This window comes from Lolium perenne, chromosome 7 (genome assembly GCF_019359855.2).
Source record: "Lolium perenne isolate Kyuss_39 chromosome 7, Kyuss_2.0, whole genome shotgun sequence".
Lineage (NCBI taxonomy): Eukaryota > Viridiplantae > Streptophyta > Magnoliopsida > Poales > Poaceae > Lolium > Lolium perenne.
The window spans coordinates 289,122,762-289,138,714 of NC_067250.2; the positions used below are offsets into that span (position 1 = coordinate 289,122,762).

The following is a 15,953-nucleotide window of genomic DNA, read 5'->3' on the forward strand; positions in this document are numbered from 1 at the left end:
TATCAATCTTTACATATTTTTGTAACTTCAGTCAAGATCACGTTTATGAAAATGTGCTTTCATCGTTGTAGCACTACATTATTTTGGTGTGAAGAAAATTGGGTCCTTTTATCTTATTCATTTGCAGTTTGCGTCTGTTTCTTTTGCTTCTGGAAGTGCGCATAATTGTTATTGCCATGCAAGTTCCCTCATGTCAGCCCAGCTATGAAATAAGCGTCAGACTATTTTTTTTCTATATAGCTGCCTGCAAACTTGCGAACAATGAAAAGGAACGAACAGCTGGAAGTGGGTTGGAGCAAGAGGGAAAATAGCGAACGGCAGAAGTAAAGAAAATGAACATAGCAGAGATCCTTAGAGACAGGGAGTGCTTATAGATAACGATTAATCCTAACAACCTACCAGAGTACCACGTAGATAAGGTTAATCCTAACAAACTACCAGAGTACCATGTAGATAAAGCCTAATCCTAACAACCTACGAGAGTGCCACCTACGCTACTGTCTATAAAAACTTGCACCCGACTGGAGTGCCTCGCTAGACACTTGTATTCTTCTCTCTGCTGCCTGGTGACGCCCTCTCCTCCGTGTAGAGTCGCCTCTGCGCCGCCCAAAGTCAGGAAGGTATTGCCTTCATATAACCTTGGGATGATTTACTCATCAATCTTCAGTGTTTATTCCACTTCGAGGTTTATAAAGATTTGTGTTATGGTTTGCGTTGACTTGTGTTACCATTGTCGACAGGCACGGATGGAGCCAAAGGTTCCAACTGAATCCGTCAGAATGTTGCCCTTCTTAGGATCATCGGGTACATGCAGATCTAGGGCCAAACAATATGCTGACGCCATGGCCTCCATGGCGAGGCTTGGGCACCCCTACATTTATCTCAGCTTCACTAGGGATGCGAGCAAAATCGCTAAATTCTGTGCTATGATGCTTGAAGTGCCTTGTGAGCTTCTTTTGCTAATAAATGAATAATTCTTTGCTGCCTATCCTTCAAGTATTGTATCCTACTGACACCTTTTGTTTCTTCTGCAGCCTGCTACGTGGTAGAGTACAGCAAAAAGGGCTTGCCTTATGTGTTGGTCCTCATGTTCTCGGACTGGCCTCTCCCAACCCCAAAATCACTGGCTTCTATGCCTTCTACTGTCGCTACCGTACCACGGCTTGCCAAACCTGCCAATCCGGCTTCTCCATCCATGAAACATAGACTTCATGCTCAGATGGTGACCGAATTCATGGGGGAAATCGAGCGTGTGCAAATGAACTATGCTAGCTGTGCTGGTAAATGCTCTTGCACTAAGCCAGGAAGAAATTAGGTGTGGCATGACACACGAATATTTACCTATACTTAAAGAGTTGTGATTGCATTTGTTTGTCTATGCAAGACCTTAATAGTGTTTTAATGATTGTTCAGATCAATAATGGAATTTGCTCATGTAAAAGGCGCATGCTTTATTATCTGATAAGAAAAGCATATTCCAGTGAGTGTGATGATTGTTCAGATCAATAATGGGATTTGCTCATGCCGCATTCTTTTTTATCTAAGAATAAGAAAAGCATATTCCAAGAATGTGATAAATATTATAATTGCCAGTATATAGTTTACCTGCAACTTTGAGACGTTGTACATATATTGAACCCCATATTTAGCGGTCCCGCTTTATTTGTGAGCTATCCTGTATTCCAAAAAAATGTGTCACAAACAAAGTTAAAAAGTAGTAAATAGCACATATCGATCTATATTGCAAGTTTTAGTTGTTTTTTCATACATACGTTCTAAAATTTAACACTACATAAGTAAATAGCACATATCGATCTACTTAAAGGATGAAGACAAGGCCGTACATTGCCTAAAGCAATTTCTAGGCGTAATATTTGACACTGGTATCTATTTTGTGGAGACGGCTTCAAAGGTATCTCAGCTAGGTTCGGAGATGTGTTCTCCCAGTCAATGATTTTCTCGACATCATTCTTGGTGACTTGGAAATCGTCACGATTACTGAGATAGTCGACTCGTAAGAATATGGATAGAGTAGGGCAGCTTATCGGACACAAGGAAAAAGAAAATACTTGTCATTCTTTTCTATCAACTAAGGTATTGAGGATTGTTTTTTCAGATTCACTTTTTGTCTGTGAGAAACTTGTTGTGACAAAGAAAGGATGCAATAGGTTCAAAAGTTCAATACAAACAAGAAAGGGCCTAAATCTCTAGCTTCGTAATCTGAAGGACTTCAACCAAGAAAATGTAACATAGGACGATTCTAATAAATGAAATACTACATGTGGATCATAGTAGAAATTTTAAGGTGTAGCCGAACAGGCATGTCCCACCTAGAGTCCTAAAGTTCCGTTTAAACAACAACTTGCTTCGATTTGAGTCGCACAAAAATTGCTAACAGATTCCAGGAATAACTAACTAACCTAGCTATATACGATTACAAATCCAAACAACCCTGCAATTTTTTCTCCCGAGGCCTAAACATAGCTCTGTTTCCGTACGAACCTTTTATCTCAAGCGACGAATCCTCCAGGCATCTAGCAAACGCCCACCGGCATCAAGGTATTCCCTCTTCCCCTCTCCGCCGGTGTCTATTACCACGCGCGCACAGCACACAATCGAGTCGGCGACGCTGATAATCAAAGGAGATCCATGGCAGCTGCGGCAAGAAGGAGAGAGCCGCGGGGATGCACCACGGTGAGCCGGTCCAGGTTGGGGTGGACACACGCGGTGTCGTGTCCCCATCCTCCTGCAAGACGAGCGGGAGCAGCTCTTTTGGAGGAACGCCGATGCCCGCCATTGCCTAGCGGGAGGTGAGGAGGAGCGAAGCCAGGGAAGCTGGTGGGTCCAGGCGCACGGCGGGAGCCCGAGCGCAGCTTCCGCGGATGCGGCGGAGTAGGGGCCGCCTGCGGCCAATGGCGATGTGGCTCGGCGCCGGAGGCGGGGCGGCCTGCAGCCGGAGCCATGCGCCCGATGGCAGGTTGGCTCAGCGCCGGAGGGAGGGGCAGCCGTGAGATCTGGCCGATGGAGGGGTGGCCCGACGCGGCGGGCGGGGCGGCCGGCAGCCGGAACCATGCGCCGGTGGGCGGGTGGCCGTTATAGCGCTGGAGGGAGGCGGGTTGGCTCGACGCCGGAGGGTGGGTAGCTGTGAGAGCGCCGGCCGAGGACGAGAGGTGTGGGAGTCTGGGAGAGGAGGCAGCGAGGCATGACCATGGCGGCTGAGTGAGGAGGCGGCGCTGCTAGGAGAACCAATTGGGGAAGGGATAGGGTGAGGAGACGTGAGGAAGAAAGAAGTGACATCAGACCTGTCCGTCTCGTCTTTAATTTCTTTTTTCTTGCCGTTTTGCCCTGTTGACTGAGACGAGTATGCAACCTCTGCCTCTCTAACAAGCGATCGTGTTTATAAATTCTCTCAACTTAATTATGTTTTGACTGTTTTCAGATCGCAAATATTCATCTCTTACAATGTGTATTAACTATTGTGGATCATGGGCGAAACTGAGACAGATATTACAGATGCTTTGAAAGAACCTATCGACATAGGTTCAGATACAATGTTAGTGGAAGAGACGAGTTTTACTGAATCAACCAAGATGATTTTGATTATATTTTTCTAAACCCATGTTCCTAGATAAAAAGATATTTATAATTAATTTCGTTTTTGCATGTCATGGACAATATAAAAATGGATGTCGATGTTTTAAAAGAAGCCATCACCAAAGGCCTCGAGGCTACCTTGACGGAAGGGACCCTAGACTCACCGACTCATACAAATCCAAAGGAGTCATGTCATAATAAAACAAAACAAGAAAACACAAACATTATCCCAAAAGGTAACTAGTTCCGCCTTTTCCTTTTTGCTATATTACTTTTTATGTAATTAATGTGGCACACTTATATATCTTGCCAGACTATGTCTGCACCGCGAAAGATTTTGCCGTCATTGAATCAATAATGTCTGCACCTAAAAATACCAACTTTGTGAAGATCGGTGATGCATCGCTATCTAATGACCATTTAAAGTGTCTTATATGTGATGACGGATTTCTGCCCGATGATGTAAGTCAACAAGAAATCACTATTTACATAATTTGTGCCTATTTTTAATTTAAATTTATTTTATGTGTTCAATTGTAGGTGATAAATGCCTACATATATTGCATGCGTGCATGTGATCATCTACTTAACAGAGCTGACGATAAGGTATATATGGATAAAACATACATCTCCAATATGCTGAAGAAAGACGTAAAAATATATCGCCATATCATAGAGCAGGCATATATTTATCTAAAGCATGACATGGTCAGAACTAAATCCCTACCTATGCATCTCATTTATTATATTTTTAACATGTGTATACCTACTTATGTAATATTTTATTTTAGATCTTCCTACCGATAAATATCCGTAAGACCCACTGGTATCTAGCGGTCATCAATGCGAAGAAACGCTTGATACAAGTATTAGACTCACTTGGTCCTGGAATGGGTAGAACTGACCTCACGTTTATGGTAAGTTATTCGATTATGATCTCCTCTTGACATTTTTCATTTTCCTCGGTGTCTAATATCTTTTTTCCTCATATAACAGCTCCGAGGACTTGAGAAGCACTTAAAGACTGCATCCCAAAGAATGAGATTTGACAAAGGTGAAAAGTGGCACGATCTCGATGTCACGACATGGCCAATAGTAGAGCATATCGAAAAACCACTGCAGACTGATGGGTATGTTGAATCTGTTCAACTTTCGAATGTGAAAATTACGGTCTAGATAGAATTCTACTATAACATTTGCTAATTTTGTAGCGCATCGTGCGGGTTGTTCATGTTAAACTTTATGGAATATTGGACAGGTGATATGCTTTCTGACTGCATCACTCAGGTATTATTTTTGTTTAGAGACCGTTAGTAGTATCTTGCATCTTAAATTATTAATTTACAATATCAATGTTTCTTACTACTTTGTAGGAGGATATGAAAGCGCATTCCGAAGAAAATTAATTGCCATATTGCATGATTCGGAACTAAACAAAATAAGAGGCAGTCCGATATATAATCAATCTAAAGATCAAGAAAATGGATCCGACTCTGATATTACGGAATTGCCAAGTCTAGGTATAGAACACCAAGGAGATGTAGCCAAAGAAAATATCCAGCTTCCTATTTGCACCTTGTCCACCAAACAACATGAGTTTGTTGACTGAGATATGCAAATACATCATGTCCATTGACGACGCAACATGTTTGAAGTAAGCCTCATAAGATATTGATCAAGCGTCGGTACATATTATTATCATATCATTATTCTTATCAATTATTTTGCAGAAAAGAATGGGTGCGAAGCTCCACACCTTATCCACTAGGATTAACTCTAAAGCAAATTCAGGACATACTCAGGATGGACCAGCCAATGAACAAGGATTGTTTCAACATGGCTGTGCGCATAGTGGCATGTGATGAGATACAATTTTTGATAGAGCCTCCCGTGCACAACATGGACTTAAGATTTTGTGTAAGTTATTATAATCGCATATTTATTGTCACTGTTATGGTTCTAAACCTTTTTTTTCATTTCAGTCGGTGATACTCCATGGTAGAAAATGTCCACTTTTGCGTGTTAAGCCAGATATTAAGGAGTTGGCAACATTTTTTCATAGCTGCCTTGGGATAGACCATAATATATCATCATGCAACATGGTAAGTTAGTCTATTTTCCATTATTAACATGATTTATGTGTTTTAATGCTCACCACTTGCAGATTTTTTTGCCACACGCATTTCTTGGCCACTTCATCTTGTTCACCATCGACAAACATGAGTGTCGTGTATGTATTTTAGACCCATGTTCTGAAACTCTATCAGAAGAGAGGTACCAACTAAAATTACAAAGGTGTTCATTCTATCTAAATGATGCTCTTGAGATAGCGCAACCTGGCTAGAATTCCGATATTTATTTCTGGCCACGTAAATATCCTCACAATATCCCAATACCAACAAGCCCCGACGGGTGATTTTTCTCAGTTATCTTTACAAGAAGCTTATTTTATTGTCATTCTAATGATCAAGATAATGATATGTTCCATTTATTTGCAGAAAATTGTCTGGATACTTAGTATTTAGTTTTATGCTTTCATGGGATGGTAAAAAATTTGTTTATCCAGTTTGCAGCGTGAGTACTCTATATTCACAATCTTATATTTTTTGTGGGAAGAAAACTTCATGTTAACATGATATACCAATTGTGCAGGATGGTTACGAGCTAAGAAAAAAGTTTTTGATACACATACTCAAGTATCTGGCTAATGAAGTTGAAGACAACATTTCTGAGATCGTGCGAGAATACCTTAGACACATCAACGGACCATGGCTTTAATTAATAGTGTATTCAGTCATTTATCTTCTACAAAATGAATTATGCGAAGTGGATCTTTAAATAAGCATTATATATTTATTTTATATACTTTAATATTTGCATGCATTATTTACACGTTTATGCATTTGACACTACGTTAAAGGGCCGTGGCGAAGCACGGGCATTCTACTAGTATAAATAATATATCAAAATGTTCACAAAAATAAACTCTATTCAAATAAAATATAAAATAAAAATGTGTGTCAAAATAAAAATTCACTTATTTTTAACTTTATTAATTATGCCTTTTTCATTTATTTTAAATCCAATTTGAATTCAATAATTAGTGAATTTTCAAAATTAAATATTACCTATTCAGTAAGTAAATAAAATGTTAAGATTAATTTTCTTAATCATCTTTTCATCACCTTAAATATTAGAGGTAATTCATAAAACCCTAATCTGCAAATTACCATTTACTATTTTATTTAATTAATAATAAAGCAAGAAAATATTAAAAGCCAATATTATTTTGGTAGCTCAACAATTGTTTACTTAAACATTCTTTAGTTAACAAGTAATTATTTTTCAAATCTAATAACTATTAAACCCTAGTTTCTAATTAAACCCTAACTAGTAATTGTTTTAATTCTTAAACCCTCTAAAAAATTAATAGCATGTTAAATTTCTTAATAAATTTATTTCAAATACTTAATCACATTAACTCTAGCACCAATTATTATTTTAAGAATAATATCAGAATTTAGGAACCTAGTTCTAAAATAAATAGAAACCCAACCTTATTATTTTATGTAATCATCCCACATTAGTTTCAATTCTAAAACCCTAGGAGTTCACCACATGTGATCAAATAAGCTTCACCTATACCTATAAAAACATAGTAAGAAAAAAATGAATGCATGATCATGATCTACAAAAATTAAAACAAAATCAATTCACATGAGGTCATCATTTCATGTTCCTACTTTTGATTAAAACTTATATGATCCACTAGTGTTGCTTAGGAGCAAACCCTAGCTTGTTAATCAGATTAGCACCATTGATCACCACTCCAACATACCACACCATTGAAATCAACCTTAACCATCATAATTTAGAAGGACCATTGTGATTCACCAATGTACCCACCTTGTATAGTAATTCACATAACATGCTCATATTCAGCTAAACCCTACTTAAGGAATCTTAAGCCACCTAGCTTAGAAACCATTGGTGATTACTTAGTGAAACAAATAGGAAGCTATAGTAAACTCTAACTCATAGCACCACCTTGACCATCATTCTTTGATATATGATACCTATGATCAACCATAGAAATAAATCTACCAATATTTGTTGCTTGTAGACCCATTTTACTTAAGAACCAACTAGTCCCTAATAATAAACCCAATAGTAAACCCTAGAAGCACTTAGTTCCTATTTATAGTAGTTCTTATTCTTATTCAACATGTTCTTCAAAAGTTATTCTTTTGAAGTAAATTTCAATCAAACCATAGAAGCCCTAGTTCTTATTTGAAATACTTATTACTTCTTAATTAACATGTTCTTCAAAAGTTATTATTTTCAAGTATTATATAAGTAATCATCAACCATGTCCTGTAGAACTTAAAATTGCCAACTACTCTTGACTTGTTATGCAACCACCATTCCTTTGTGTGTATGTTTGTTATGAGGCATTATATCACTTGTTTATGCTATAATATCACCAACCCTAATAAGTACCTTGTTTGAAAACCATCCTAAAAGTGCAACACACTATAAAGAAATCTTTACAACTCATACATCCTAAATCATCAAGGTTAGGTTACGCTCGGGACGATTGCATCTCATATTATGCATTATAGCATCTTTTCCAGTTCTTTAAGCATTGTCCTTACCGGACGATGATGGTATTTCAGAATTTGGAGTTATCACGTATCGAAGCTTTTGCCTGCATAATCTTGCAGTCAAGAAAGGCAAGTTCATCGCTTGCTCATGTCATTTGATTATTTTTATCAAACTATATGCAAAATGCAAAGTACTATACTTATCACTCTTGCATTGAAAAGTAAAATATTATTTTACAATTATGAATATGACTAAGTGGTGGACAATGGAACCATTGTATGTGTTGATTGATGGATGTTCCATTGCACGGGTACTATTCATCTAGGTCTAAGTACCAATGCCGTCCAGTGATTCTAGCGCCGTACATATCGCGTTGACCGTAAGATCTATAATGGCTCTGGGGAAGCCAGCTGTATCTTTTGCCTCCTGCACGCAAACAGACTTGATAGAGCCTGGCTGGGTGTTGGGATAACACTGCAGTAGGTTGGGAAATCCTTTAGAATCCCCATCTGTGTGGATGAGAGGCTCTACCGTCTATGAAGGATTGTCCGACGTACATCGGGGGTAAAGCCGTATTGTCGGGAGATGTCTACCAGGGATGTACTCCATGAAGTTCTGGTCAACTTGTGAAGGCTGACGGGCATAGTTTTCAGAATAAAATAAACCTTTTGAAGAAATGTTTACAAAAACATGCATTCTCCTATGACTTTCTGGTCTATGGCTGTAGCTAGTGCATGATACACCTATTTCCTAATATGAAATTGCTGAATACGCTCGTACTCATTCCCTCCCATTTGAACCCCCTTCTTAGATCAAAGTCATCGAAGGAGAAACTACCGTGCGTGGAACTCGAAGACAAAGGAGTCAACTGCAACAAGATGGAGAACTCAATCAATGAAGTCATTGGAGTCCACTTCTGCATCAGCTAGAGTGGAAACTTAGACTAGTAATAGAAGGGAACTTTTCCCTAATCCTTGCACCTAAGTAGCTAGAGTTCTATAGTAAGAAAGTAGCTCTTAAGCTTGATCTAGCGATAATTTAGACTAAGAGTCGTTCTTCTGGAGCTTTATTTGAAGTTTTACCTCACTGTAAAGTAGGAGGTTGTGTTGATCTTCTGTAAATAGTTTGTGTATCCTTCTATATAGACATGCCTTGGACTCGCATATGTTTCTGTTGTACCACTCTGAGGGATGTAATATGAGTGGAACGGTGTTTCACTTGTGTTATGTCAACGGCTTGTGTACTACACCATGCAGTGGTACGCTGGGTCACCACAGTCCCCAATCGCTCCCACGTGGGAACAACACGACAACTCTGCAGAGCGGCATCTGGCGCCGCTGCTAGCACGGGGCATGTAGTGCTGCGAGGACATGATCCGCTGGTTCTGCGGGCGGTGGGCGGCTGTGCTGCGACGAGCTACCGGCAAAGCGAGTGCGGTGCTCCAGCCGACCATGCTTCGACCGACGACACATGCTGCTGCGGCCGCAGGCATTGGATGCTCTGAGCAGTGGTCCGCCGTGCCGTAAGAAAAAACCAGGGATGCTCCAAGGCCATGCAGTTGTTGCTGCAAAGGAGGGCCAACCTTGCTGCTGCTCCGAGGTTCCAGCGCAGCCGCTTGCTATAAAAGAAGGTTCATCCTTGCTGCCAATGCAGGTCAACAGAGCTCGATCTTGTTTTCAATTTCCTATCTTTCGTGGTGTTGGGAGGACGAACCCTAGATTATTTAGAATTCCTCTTTGCTGCCGTTTACAGATTTTGGGAGGAAGAACCATCTTGCTGCTTGTTTTACAGATTGCTTACAAATTTTCAAATAGCTGGATTTAGAGGACAAGACCGAAAAGAAAAAAAACGTTTTAGTACATGCTGCTGCATATGCCTACAGCCATAGGGATCATGTAGTTGCAATGGATGTGCTAAAAGTCTTAAACATAGATGCATGGACTTGGCTTAGCAAAATTCCTACTAAGTATTGTGCACGCCATGCTATGGATACAACGTTCAAAACATACCTACTTTTCAATAATATAAGTGTAATTTTCAACAGCTACATCCTAGACCAGACGACCATCACTTGCTAAAATTGCAAACTTAAAGGGTACAGTGATGGGCCTAGTAAACAAACCATTGAAGTCTCATCTATCAGGTTCTTCAAGTTTGTAATTTGAGCAAGTAATGATTGTCATTCTTGTAATTCTATCTGGTCCAGGATTTGTGTGGGTCAGCAAGGTAGAATAAAGGCTTACATCCTTTTTGTTCCTTATCTTTATGTGTGGCTGATGATATATTCTAACTTCTCATGTCTTAATTACTACCATACACACATAATCTGTATCTCTTTTTGGAGAATAACATATCACTTTGGTTACACATAGACATAGACGAAAGTACTCACAAAACCTAACTGCTCGTGCTAAATAATTAATCACACCCACCTGAGCGGTTTGTAGCCCAACAACCTCTACCCGTTGACCCCAGCTCAAGAGCTTCTCCTTGAAGAACACCGGTTTCCCACCCTGAGCACCTCCACCCCCTCCACTGGCCAGAGCATGAGCTGACCCCTATTTTTGTCCAGCCAAACCTTCCGCGGAATAGCCTGAAAAATCACATATATGTATGTGTAACTAAGTTCACCGTGCACAGGGACGGAGCCAGGAATGAAGTATAAGGGGGGCAATCTTAGTATAAGGGGGATAGAACTAGCTAAAATCACACAAATAAGGAGCTGCCATGGCTTGTGTTCAAAGAAAAATCATGAGCATAGGGGGGGCGCCGCCCCCCCCCCCCCCCCCCCTCATCCCCCTTGTCTCCGTCCCTCACCGTGCACATGATTAACTAAATGTTACTGTGATTAGATACCTGGATCCCTGCTCATTGCTTGGTGATGTCATTGGCGGGGTTGTCAGACTCGTTGGCCCACCCCCAGAGGACCCTGCGGTGCTTGGCCAAGTCATAGAACGACTTGGAGGCGTAGAAGTTGCCATAATCTTATCGTAGGTGGTTCACATCACCAGCTGGGTTGTCTGGCATGTACCGTTCCCTGACCCGGTCATATGTACCGATCGTGTAATAGTCGTAGCGTCTCAGGTCTAGGCTGTTCTTCAGGATGTGCTTCACCTGCGGGCTGAACACCACTGATGTGTCCACCCCGCTCTGCCGCCCGTCCACGTTGACTGGATAGAAATCCGGGCACTCCCACATTCCTGTGCTAGCCGAGTGCAGCGGGTTCCTCATCCTTGTCCACCGCCGGAAGTCCGGCTCCGGTACACATACGTCACGCCTTGGGATGTGCTCGAGAGCGCGCCAACGAGGATTTGCCAGTGCCTGTCCGCGTACCAAGCGGTGGTGGGGTCCCGGAACTTGGTAGCATTGATGCTAGCGTCGGGGATGATGACATGATTGTAATCTAGCTTCACCCACTCTCGAAGCAATGGATCTGAAGTGTTCCTGGGGTACGCCAGATTCTGTACCTCGTACTGATTACCCTCTATCTCTTGGATGATCCCAGGGACGGAGACAAGGAGGGACAAGGGAGGGCTGCGCCCCCCCCCCCCCCCCCCCTCTATGCTCATGATTTTCCTTCGAACACAAGCCATGGCAGCTCTTTATTTGTGTGATTTTAGCTAGTTCTACCGCCTCATATAAAGATTGTCCCCCTTATACTTCATTCCTGGCTCCGTCCCTAGATGATCCCCGTGTACATAATTGCTGGTGTGCCGTCAAGCAGGATTGTCGACGAACCTGACCAGCATCCATGCTGGTCGACCTGGATACTAGGCTTGATCGCTGGGTCCAGCTCGACCCAGTTGATGAGGTCTTGGGAAACAGAATTTCCCAGACTATGTTCGCCCAGGTGACGTTTAACGAGTCGTACTGGTAGAAGAAGTGGTACCACCCGCCATAGTACATGGGCCCTGCACAGATAAGATCAAGACAGATGTGCTATTCGTACATAAAATTGACAAATTCGATAAAAAAGTGAAACATATTTACTTCAAAGAACTCCAGGAATAATTCAGTATGAAGTCGCAAGATGGAGTAAGAGGTTTGGGCAAAGCATCTCAATGCATGATTTTGTGTAATTCTAGTTGACTAATGCCATGTACTGTCTCTCAGATACGAATATTGAATTAAACATGGGAGTGCTATTGAATTACTCCGTTTCTTTTAGTTCGATTTGATACAGGGGATGGTAAAGCTAGATGTCGATTTCTCTACTTATATGTATAGGCGGGAACTTGTAAGGAACGGTGAACACATGTAAGGTGTCAGGTATGAATTATTTTGCACTCTCTGTCTGCTGCTGTGCGCACTAGTGTGTTTTAATTGACAGATGGATTCAGGTCTGCTTAGGGTGGCAACATCGGCTGACCCACTCTGATGTGCAGGGGTGACAAGATCGGTGGTCAAGGTGCGGAGGTCGGAGTGGGCCTGCTGAATCCATTCAATCAACAAGCCCCAGGTCGTGTAAAGAGGTGAGGTGAGGGAGAGTTTAAAAAAAGAAAAGAAAAAGGGAGAGGTGCTGTTGGATATGCAGTTGGTCGGATAGCGCCGCATAGCCTGTTGATTGGAAGCCGATGGCTTAGCCTGTTGATTGTAAGCCGATGGCTTTGGCGGCGGCACTTGTAGAACCTTGTACGCAGCTTGTGGCTGCGACAAACCGGACACCATGGTGAGTGGGCCTGCTGAACCCGCGCAACCTACAAGCCCCAGGTGGTGCGAAGAGATGAGATGAGAGTTTCACCATAAAAAATAGGGAGCATCGTCTCTGTCAGTATCTGTTAGTATGCCAATGAAGGTAATTCAAGTGTGTGAATGCATCAGAACCAGGGCATGCGAGTGTGTGAATGTATTAGAACCTGGTATGCAGTTTGTCGTTGCGACGAGCCACAGTGGTTGAGTTGTCCAGCAAATAACGTGTGTACGGGGTCAGGTGAAATTCTGATTGCACACCGGGGAGCTGCGAAAGAAGCGAGATGGGCTGGTTTGGCCGTTTCTCGATTATGCTTAAGAGCATCTCCAGTCGCGTCCCCCAAACCAGCGTTTGGGGGACGTGTTTCGTTCGTGCCGCGTTTGGGGGACGTCGCTCCCCAGTCGCGTCCCCCAAACAAAATTTCGCAAATTTTAAACTTGACTAGATTCGATTAGATTCGTCCAAACTTACATAGATTCGAACGAAATTTGACTAACTTTAAAACTAAACCTAATCTAGAACCACTTGCGGCGGCCGGAGGCGTCGTAGTACTGCCGGAAGTTGTACATCTCGTCGGTGACGACCTCCTGCTTGACGCGCTCGTCGACGGGCTCGTCCACGGGCTCGTCCTTCACCAAGCCGCTTGGTCCTGCCTCGCCGTCGTCGGTGAGGTCCACCAGCGGCTTGCCGGAGTCGCGGATGGACATGGCGATCGCCGCGTCCAGGTTGCCCCTCCAGGCGTCCTTGTCGTCCATGGACGCCAAGAACGCCGCCCGCAGCCCTAGGCAGTCCTCGGGGTCGTCGCTGCTGGCGATGAGCCGCTGCTGCCGCTCGTACTCCGCCGCCAGCCGCCGCCTGCGACGCTTCCTCCGGCTCCTCCTTCACCTCCGGCTTCGGGATGAGGAGGGCGCCGCCGCGCCTCCCTTGCTGCCGCCCGCTGCCGCTACCGCCACGCCTCGTGTTGACGGGCGTCGCCGGCTCCTCCTTGACCTCCCGTTTGGGAACGGTATACGGCGCCGACCGGTACGACGAGGACGACGGCGTCGATCGCGCCGGCCCCGAGGAAGAAGAGTGCGAGGAGGACGAGTACGTCGTCCTCCTCGGCTGCCATTGAGGAGAAGGCGGCGGCGACGACGGCATCTCCAGCCGCGGAGCGCCGTTGCGGAGGCCGCGGATGACGTTCTCGAGGGTACGCCCCGGAACGCCCCAGAACAGGGCGCGGCCTTCCCTGTTCCAGCTGTTGGGCCCGCCGATGAGCCCGTCGGTGCTGTGCAGCTCGACGTCGTACTTGGCCTTGAAGTACGTCGTCCACCAGTCGTCGTTGTCCTTGGCCGCCCATGTCGGATCCGCCCGCTCCTCGGCGGTGAGTTGAGCCCGACGGGCCTTGATGGCGTCCCGCCATTGCTGCGTGTCTGGCTTCGGCGGCGGCGGGATGCCAATGCCGTTCACGGCCATCTTCCAGCCGCCGCTGCTTGGCAGCCGCACGTCCGGCGGGACTGGATACCGGGCGTGGTACAGCGCCCACGCCTCCGCCACGGTGAGGTTGCCGCGGCCGAAGCCGTTCGCCGCGGCGATCTTGCGGGAGGACGACATTTTTTGAGCGGCGAGGAGAGGATCTGGGAAGGGGGAGGCGGCAGCGACGAGAAGGATTATGATGAGCGGCGATAACTGGAGGGCGTCTTAAAACAGCGGCGGCAGCGGGTGGTTGCACGCAATAACTCCGGCGCGGACGGCCACGCGGCCATGCACGACGAGACGCGTCCCTGCGTCGCCTGGGAAAACAGGGACGCCATTAACGTCGCTTGACCAAAGGTAGGCGATGGGGTTTTAGCCTTCCGTGCCGCTGACGCGTCGGCCCCGCCACTCCCCGCCTCGCTTTTCGTTGTGTCCGGCGTCCCCGGAGCGTCCCCTGTGGGACGGGGACGGGCTCGGGGCGCCGGACACCGTATCGGGCCGCGCCGGACAAAAAAGGGCTTTGGGGGACGCGGCTGGAACGCTTTTTTTGTCCGGCGCGCCCCAAATCGCTTTGGGGGATGGTTTGGGGGACGCGACTGGAGATGCTCTTAGCCCCCCTTTTGTACTGAGTGCTCACTTTCTCCCTGAGTAATTTGTTTCGTAGTAGAGTGTTTTTGTGAAATCCCTTTCTTCACCTAATTCCAATTCCAATTTCACTAAAAAACACTAGGATTTGAAGAAAAAGCAAAAAAAAAAAAGAGAATTAATAAACCGATCTAATACATTAGAACCAAACAAATGTGCCTTTAGAAATACTAGAAGAATACCCGTGCGTTGCTACGGAGAAAACGAAAAATATATATCAATATTTGTTAAAATATTAGTTTTTTAACAAGATGCCTGGGTCTAGATAAAATGTCCATTTGTTATGAGAAAAACACTAATGCAGTGCTTGGTTCAGCAATTTTTAGGCAGAATAGCTAGCTAAATTTAGATGTTTAACTATTTCCGTAAACACACTTAGCTGGTCTTATGTTCATCAGACTGTTTTCCTGCCATGCGTTTATTGCATCCCGTACACGTAGAATTTCATAGACCCCTTAGGCTCCTCTAAAAATATGGCTAGTTTTCTTGAGTACCAAAAAACACGACAACAAATATTTACAGTTAGAAAATTTAACCGAGATCACAAGCGGGACCTAATATATGTCCACCAATGAGAACCAACATAGGTTGGTTGGGTAGGAGGGCACTGGCATCTCAAGCCCAACAGAATTCAAACCCCAAATTTGACACTTTGGTGTCTCATTAAAATGGTGAAATATTCTTCAGTGAGAGGCGACGTTCCCGTCGACGGCGAGGCACATGTGGTGATTTCGTCAATCTCAAAGATCCGTCGGATCAGTTTCTTGGATGCAGTCTCTCAAAGGTGCTCATAGGGGTAGGATGTGTGTGCGTCTGTTTATAGGGGGAGTGTATGTACGTACGTATGAGTGTCTATGATTGTAATGTGTTTCTCAACTAATATATGTCCACCAATCGTAATTTTGTACCCTCAGTATCATTTCCTTGTTATCAGTCTTCTACAGATGGTCAACCCTACTTCCTA

At 44.0% G+C, this 15,953-nt stretch overlaps 1 long non-coding RNA gene and 1 pseudogene across 1 annotated transcript; one reads left to right on the plus strand and one right to left on the minus strand.

Annotated features, from left to right (window-relative positions):
• The first annotated feature begins 9,695 nt into the window (after positions 1–9,695).
• Positions 9,696–12,684, plus strand: LOC139834101 (uncharacterized). The gene is made up of 3 exons (XR_011749448.1): positions 9,696–9,829; positions 12,368–12,468; positions 12,585–12,684. It is a non-coding gene; the product is annotated as an uncharacterized lncRNA (long non-coding RNA).
• On the minus strand, positions 10,379–12,105 carry LOC127326640 (beta-fructofuranosidase, insoluble isoenzyme 2-like; annotated as a pseudogene).
• Positions 12,685–15,953: the final 3,269 nt, after the last annotated feature.